The following is an 8,494-nucleotide window of genomic DNA, read 5'->3' on the forward strand; positions in this document are numbered from 1 at the left end:
GTCAGTAAATTAATACGTTAGTATAGGTTTTTAAATAATGCGCTAAATACTTTGAAAATCAAAAAAACATAACATATGAGATTTTTTTTTCAAGCTTTAAAGTGTTTAAAAAATATAAAAATTTTAAATTAATACTTGACTTGTGATTAACTATCAAGTTTTGGTTAAATACGTGTAGCTGTGTACTGTTTGGTACATAACTTGGGAGGCCAAAAAAATATATTACTTGTCCCTGTTTAAAAGAAAAAATATAGGTTCATAGCTTTAGTAAATATATATATTTTATCATTGCCAATAAAAGGAATTGAACCTCTCACCCCCGAATTTTCAGTCCGGTGCTCTACCACTGAGCTATACTAGCTTAAAATAAAATATAATAATTACTTACTAAAACTATAAAATATACAAAATATATAAAAATCAAAAATTTTCAATTAAGTGCTATTAATTGATCTATTCGATAACGTGGTAACGTACCACGAATTAAAATAGCTAAGCTGACAAGAGTAATTATTTTAAATATAAATCCAAACATTTATTATACTAAAACGTAAGATACACCTGCAACAGCAAAAGATAAGAAAACAAAGGTTTCTAAAAGAGCAAAACCCATTAAAGTAGTGTTAAATAATTTTTCAGCTTCTTCAGGATTTTTTGCAGCGCTAATTAAATAACCTGCAAATAATACAGCTGTTCCTAATGCTGCACCAGCAAGAGTTGTTGTAATTCCAGCAAAAACAAATAATTTAGCGGCGGAAAGGATTAACATCTAGTTATTACAATCACGGTTATACCTTTTACACATTCTATTAAAGTGATGTTTGAATAAAACAGTACGCAATGTAAATCTAAAAAATATAGCAAAATCATCTGTAATTAAGCTTAACCTATAACTTCTAAAGATGTAGTTATCATGTAGCCAGTACAAATACTGTAACATTTATTATAGACTCCTTAACAACTGTAATTTATATACATGACGCTTTATGTCAGTTAAAACTTGTTTTTGTGGTGAAAGTATTAAAAAATTTTCTAAAGTATTATGTAATTTGTCGATATTTGTTGTTGTTTTATAACTTTTTATGAAAAATTTTAATCATGTTAAGGTAATTAAAATTCTAAACTTCTCGGGGGTAAATTGTAGCCTATTGGTGTAAATAAGTTTTTTTTTGTGTTTGTTAACTGTGGTATGTAACTTAAATATAGGATTAATTTGTAATAGTCTTCACAATAATACCCTATTTAAATCATTTAAAGCAACATATTGTTTATAATTATTTAAAAAATAATAATTATCTGTTGTTTTGAACGTATATAGAAAAGTTTTATTACCTTTAACATTTGTAAAATTACTTCGTAAATATAAAATATAAAAATAATGTAAATCTTTAAAGCTCCGCCTATAGTTACTATTTTTAACTAAACGGTTGGCTAGACTCAGAGCTGGTGTAACTTTATATTTTAAAAAAGATAGGTGTGGTTGAAAACAAACTTTTAAACTATAAAGTGTACGTAATTGGTTTATAGCTTGTGATGAATATTGTGATTTGAGAACTGTTAATTGTAACATTTACGATAAGCTAATTATTAAAAAAAAGACTCAAGTATTGATACTACTTACAGCAAAAAAATAAAAAAAAGATAATTTATCCACACCTTGAAGTAAAAATATAACGTTAAACAATAGTATGCAAAAAATAGGGGTAAAAGCAAATGTAATTGTTATTTTTAAAATATACAATATATATATAAATAACATAGTATTTATAATTAGACTACTAATAGAAAAAAATATTAAGGCTGTGAAATCTAAAAATTGATATAATTCAAGTTTAAAGAAGTGAAAAACAGGTAAGCCCAGTTTTCAAAAAAAACCTATTAAAATAAACAGGATTACGTTTTGATTTTGTAAAAATTTACTCAACTCGTCAAAATTTAAAGTACCATATAGATAGACTCAAAGTAAAAAATTAAATAAGAAAAAAATTAAGGTAAAAAACGATAACCAAAGATATTGACTTATTAAATTTTTATATTTTATTAGCGTTTGGGTGTTTAAATGAGCGTACTTTAAAAAAAAAAAATAATATAATGTTGTGATGGTTTCGAGTATAAGTAACAACGTTACGTAGTCTACACACATAGTATATAAATAGGTTATAGAGAATAAAATCACAATAATATTGGTATAGTAAAAATTACTTTTAAAGAAAAATTGTATAAGGAAGTAAAAATATGTTAAAAAAACAAAAAAATAAATATTAAAAAAATTAACATTAGAGGTTATTATGTAATATGGTAATTTTAACGTTAAGTAGTTGGTTGTGTGTACTATAAATATGAAACTTAACACGTGAGAAAACGCGTATAAATTATTAACACTGTAACCATTGGTCTTAAATATTTTTAAACTGTTTAATTTATTTTGAAAAAAGTAAGAAAAAAAGAAAACCTCGGCAATCCCATATATAAAAATTATTAAGGTTCAAAAATAGTTTAAAGATACACCAGCCACTGTTTAAAAATTTTTTTAAGTCTAAATAGGTAAATAGTTTGTAATGTGTAATTGTATAATTTGTGTGAGTATAAAGTAAAAAGAAGTATCAACAATAAAGTAAATTTAACGTTTGAGTACTATAATTAACTATACTAATTAATTTAGTATTATATATATATGTAAAACTGAACAATTAGTTTTGCCAATCTAAAGCGTTAAAGGCGTAATCAAAAAATAACGCTATTAATAATCAAAATAAAAAAAATGATATGCCCAAGATAACATTAAACGATATATATGCTACATTAAAGGCAAAGGGAATCAAAATTAAAAACTCTCCATCATAAATCAATAAAAAGAGTAGTAACATTACGTAGTTTAAATCATATGTTACTTGTTTTCTTGTTAAATTTTTAAAACCACACTCATAAAAATTTAACTTATAGTTAGAGTAAGCGTTACTAAACAGACTTTTGGCAAGAAATGTTAAAATTCAAAAAATACATGAAAAAAGTATCGCATTAAAAATTATATGTAGAAATAAAACACCAGCCAATAAATTTCACACGTATATAAAACGAGTATGTTACTTTGTTTAAATAATACTCAGGGAGACTATTTTTATAGTTTTTATGGTAAAATGAAAATAAAGTTTTAGGGTCAACGGTTAACAAAGAAACAGCGTTTGTTATATATAATATTGTGTGGTCTGCATATATTAAAGTATGTTTCTTTATTATTTGTTTTCCAGTTTTAAAATGTTTAGGGGCTCTTAAGAACATTAAAGTGTTTATTCGTGTTGCGTGTTTTTTTTTATATAATTTATACACTGAATTTTTTAAAAAAATATAAGAATATGTTGTCACGGTCACTGTTGTATTTGCAGGTAGTTGTGACAGCAATATCTACCTGTAACAAATTAAAAATTTAAATGGATATTTAAATTTTAATAATTTGTAGATTGTTAAAAGTCACATACTAGAGTATCCTAGTAATGTAGTAAATACGGTATAAGGTTTAACATTTATTGAAACGCGTATAAGGTTACCAACGCCGGCACCCATTCTTGCATTTGTCGATTTCATAGATAATATATAGTTTGGTCTTAAAAAAAATCAAAATTTTTTCTTTAAAAATGCTACCTTTCGACGAATATGAATTTGTTTTAAACATTTTTTTAAAAATCGTAAATAGACTAACTCATACCTTAACTTATTTAAATTATACAGTCCTAAATTTCCATACGGTAATGATTTTATTATTGTTTTATGATTATTTTTACGACTTTTGAATAGGTGTTTTTTATTTTGTAAATCTAAGATATGCAAAGTCTACCTAGACTTAATTTTGTATTTATTTAGAATAAATCTTACATTTACTTGATTGTTGAATGATATTACTAATGTTTTTAGTGGTGGTGTTATGGAAACTTATTAGATGAACTAAAAGGGTTGTGTATATTATAATACACGCACCAATTATGTTTAATTTTTTAAAATTAAATGCATTATTTTTTTTTTTAAGCGTTTAATAGGTCGGTAATACGTGTTATAACTTTTTCGATGTTGTATAATAAAAATGTTAGGGCCTACTAAAACTCAAAATTTTTGAAAAAATAATCACTGACGCATATTAAAATTGGTTGAGTAATACAAATAAAGATACTTTAGTTGGTCTTTATGTTGATTTTGTAGATACAAAATATGACCTGTATTAGATTTAAAGGAGCGTTTATAGTACTTTAATTGGATGTTCGTAAGTGCTAAAACGTAACCTGTGCTGGTGATGTGTTCTGTGTTACTATTTTTGACGCATAAAAAATGTTGACGTGTTGGTAAACAAACTTGTAGTGTAGATTTATAGTGTGGTGTTACGTCTCATAACACGTACGTTAACATATGACGTTTATAAAATAAAATTAATTTTTGTAAGGCTTGATAATTAAACTTTCTTTTTTTAAACATTTGTAATTTAAACAAGTGTGGCGTTTTTGTTAACATTTAATCATTAAAAAAAGTAAATTAACAGCTAACTCTAACCCCCCAAAAATTAAAAGCAATACGGCCAACCCCATCAAATAATATATATTGAAGTAGATTGCCAACACACCCATCAACCCTATAAACAATATAATAACTATTTCGCTTAAAATTAATAACTGTAACAACGATTTGTTGTAAATAATAAAACTTAGAACTATGGTAAACAATAAATATAAAAAATAAAAAAATCAATGTAGCACCCTTATATATAAATCTTGATAAATCAAATCATAACTTGTACTTTTATAGGAATTGTAATTAAGTTGTTTTTGGTAACAATAATCAGATAATAAACGCCGTGAATCTCTTAAATTTATAAATTCACAGTTGTTGAATTCCTGCAGTTCACGTTCAACTCAGTTAGTTGATATGAAAATAGATGACAAAGATTGTAAGTGATTACTTTTTGTTTTGGGTATACTAACAACCGTATTTAATCTCTCATTGGTTAATAAACACGAGTAGTGGTTATATAAAATATCTTTGTCTACATTACTGAGATATCCCATATCGACATTAAAGAATACGTTATTATATAAATTTTTAAGTAATAAGTGCGTTAAGTAATAATTTTTTTTAGAAATCTCAATATTAATGGTTTGGGCATTTTGTACATTAATTGTGTAGAATTTTAAATTTACGTACTGTGATATTAAAAAATAATAATTAATATTTAAACCTGTTACTCACGTCTTTAAAACTTTATTTTTATATTTAAACATTATAAATTGGTGTCTTATATCTGCAGTTTGAGATTTTATTAATGTTAAACTAATCTATAAATAAAAATGTAAAAATACTTAAACTAAATATTGCTGTTATTAAGTATAACGCAATAAATTTATCTGTTTTGAGTATATCTACGCTCGCATGTAGGCTAACGCTTGGTTGACCGTATAAAATAATAAATCAGATTCGACAAAATCCTAAAATTCCAAAAATACTTATGCAAAAAAAGGAAAATATTCCAAATAGACTGTAATTCTCATAAAGTAGGGTTAATATTTCCCACTCAACTAAAAACTTACTAAAAATTGGAAACCCCCTAAATATCAGTATAGCTAATCAAATAATAATGGGTAGCATTACAAGTTTATAACTTAACCCACTTAAACTACCTAGATTTCGTGTTTGATATCGTTTTTGAATTTGATCTACTAAAAAAAATAATAATGCCGAAAGTAGGCCATGAATTAATATAAACATATTTAAAAACTTATAAAACGTATTATTAGTGAGTAACACAAAAATTAAAATTAAATTCATTTCTTGTATTGTAGCAAAAGCGATTAAACGTTTTATATCTGTAGCGGATCACATCCTAATAGAAGCCTCAACGCTACCCCATATAACCCAAATTGTCGTAAAATAAATTAAAAAGGATGTTTTAAAAAGGTTAATAAAGTAGATTAAACAAAATAATGCTGTTTTAACTAAATACCCACTTAAAAAAATAGAAAAACCTGTTGGTGCCTCAACATGTACTTTAGTTAATCAGTAATGGAAGGGTCATACAGGTATTTTTATGCCGAATCCAATAAAAAATAAAAAATAAAAAAAGGTTTGTTCAGTTACATTATACTCTAATAAAGATAGATAAGTTAAGTCTAAACAACCGTAACAACTATACATATACACTAATGTACACAGGACTATGAAAGATCCTGTAAGTGTCCACACCAATAAATATTTAATGGTTTTTTCTACTTTTTTAGCGTAACCTAACATATACACAAAAAATAAAGACGGTAGAAAAATTAATTCAAAAAATATAAACATTGTTAATAGGTTATCGGCGTACACCATGTTGATTGTTAAAATAATAAAAATAAAAAAATATAAAATATTGTACGAGTTAACACGTAAGTAACGCTCACTTAAGAACACCCAGCTAACCGTTAACGTTATAATACAAAGTAATATTAAAGTATCGCCAAAAAAATTAAAACTATATAAAAAGTTGTACTCTAATAAATAAGTACTCTCGAATAAACTATTTACCTCTGTTAAACTATAATTTATATATAACTTTACTAAAAAAATAACTCACAAAAACCCTAAACATATTCAATATTTAAATAAGAAAAATGTATCAAAAAAATTTTTAAAAAAAAAATTCCCTACGTATACATATGTAATTATATAAAATAGATAAATAAAGAATATTGTATTTATTAATGTAGTACATAAGTTATTAAATATTAAGTAGTTTTCAATATACTCAAAATAATACATATCTAACTGATGTAAACTAAACACTAAACTTTAAAGATATACACTTAAAAATATCATTATTAAGCTGACGCCTCACACAACGCCAACAATATACGTTGAAAAATATTTGGAGTAGTTATTTAAGACAATTTTAATATAGTCCATATATAGCAATAATTTTAAAAAATTGTGTTCAATAATGTATTTTTCACTAAATAAAATATTAAAATAATAGTATAGCGTCATTAAAATACCGTAAACCAACCTTTTTATATAAAAATCGAGTAGTAAACCGCTTTTTCAAAACTTATAATTCGTTTCTTTATAAAAATATGTAAACATTAATATTATTTATGGCTTGTTCGCATATATAAACCTCATACAAAGGTAAGAAGAATATAAAAGTTTAGTCACCAGAATCAAGTAAAGATGAATGTTAAACCGTATAAAATGTGAAAAACATAGTACATAACAGCAATATTTATGTAGAGGCCAAAATAAAAGATTACACGTGCAAGTTGCCTATTTCTCGAATATTTTGCTTTGTTAAAAATACGTGTTTTTCGTAAAAAAAAAGTGTCAAAAACAGTCATTCTTTAGTTTTTTATAATTAAAAACTTGCTTATAGCTGGACTTGAACCAACACCCCGTAAGATACGATTTTAAGTCGTACGCGTCTACCAATTTCGCCATACAAGCTAATATTGTGTTTAGGAATCGAACCTAACGAATTATGGGTGATGAGCCCTAATTGGACCTCCTCACAATAGATTTAAAGATAAACAAGACTTTTACTTTTTGTAGTACAGGTTTTCAACTGTTTAAAGTTTCTCAATACTGCTTATTTTCGATCATCTCTACTTTATTCTCAACTGATTTTTATAAAAATATTTACTAAAATAATTTTCTTCAATATTCCTTTAATTTTTAACACCTTTAATAGTATACCAGAGGTTTATACTTACAGTGTTAAAGTTTTTAGATTATAGACATCCTTTTAATGCAATTTGTAAGCTAATGTTTTGTATTGAGATAGATTGGATTCGAACCAACGATGGTTTCCCAACAAATTTACAGTCTGTCGCTTTAACCACTCAGCCACTATCCCGTTTTTTTTTAAATTAGCTTTTTTAGGTTTTTAACATTTTACGTCTCCAGTAATTCCTTACATTTTGACGAAACAATAGTTGGTTAAATTTATAATAGTAATCTACTATTTACCTATTAAAAAAAAAAAAAATAAAGTTCCCATTAATTATGGTTACAAAAAAAAGCGTAGCTTCAAAACATACCTATTTTTAGATAATTTTTCACAATTGGCTTTCTGTTCTCGGTCCTCTCGTACTAAAGTAAAAATTTTTTTTTTTTTTAACTATACAGTAGATAGGGACCAAACTGTCTCACGACGTTCTAAACCCAGCTCACGTACCATTTTATTCGGCGAACAGCCGAACCCTTAGCAGCGTATGCTCCACTAGGATATGATGAGCCGACATCGAGGTGCCAAACAAACTCTTCAATAGGGACTCTCAGAATTTATTAGCCTGTTATCCCTAGCGTACCTTTTATTCGTTAATCGATTTTTTTTGCTTACTAAAAAATCGGGTCATTATGATAGACGTTAATCCTTAAATTACGTGTTTGTAATTTAATCAGGTATAATTAGCTCATTCAACTTTCTCTGTTAAACATAAATTACACCTTAATACGCCTCCGGTACTTTTTAGGAGGCAGCCGCCCC

The 8,494-nt window shown here is 25.9% G+C and overlaps 3 non-coding genes across 3 annotated transcripts; all 3 read right to left on the bottom strand.

Annotated features, from left to right (window-relative positions):
• Nucleotides 1-289: 289 nt before the first annotated feature.
• TRNAF-GAA (transfer RNA phenylalanine (anticodon GAA)) lies at nucleotides 290-361 on the bottom strand. The gene has a single exon. It is a non-coding gene; the product is annotated as a tRNA-Phe (tRNA).
• A 7,011-nt stretch (nucleotides 362-7,372) lies between these two features.
• On the bottom strand, nucleotides 7,373-7,452 carry TRNAL-UAA (transfer RNA leucine (anticodon UAA)). Its single transcript has one exon. It is a non-coding gene; the product is annotated as a tRNA-Leu (tRNA).
• Nucleotides 7,453-7,781: 329 nt separating this feature from the next.
• On the bottom strand, nucleotides 7,782-7,861 carry TRNAY-GUA (transfer RNA tyrosine (anticodon GUA)). The gene has a single exon. It is a non-coding gene; the product is annotated as a tRNA-Tyr (tRNA).
• Between the last annotated feature and the right edge of the window lie 633 nt (nucleotides 7,862-8,494).

This window comes from Brachycentrus maculatus, unplaced genomic scaffold (assembly GCF_059751285.1).
Source record: "Brachycentrus maculatus isolate JH-2025_06_01 unplaced genomic scaffold, ASM5975128v1 h1tg001059l, whole genome shotgun sequence".
NCBI classification, from domain to species: domain Eukaryota; kingdom Metazoa; phylum Arthropoda; class Insecta; order Trichoptera; family Brachycentridae; genus Brachycentrus; species Brachycentrus maculatus.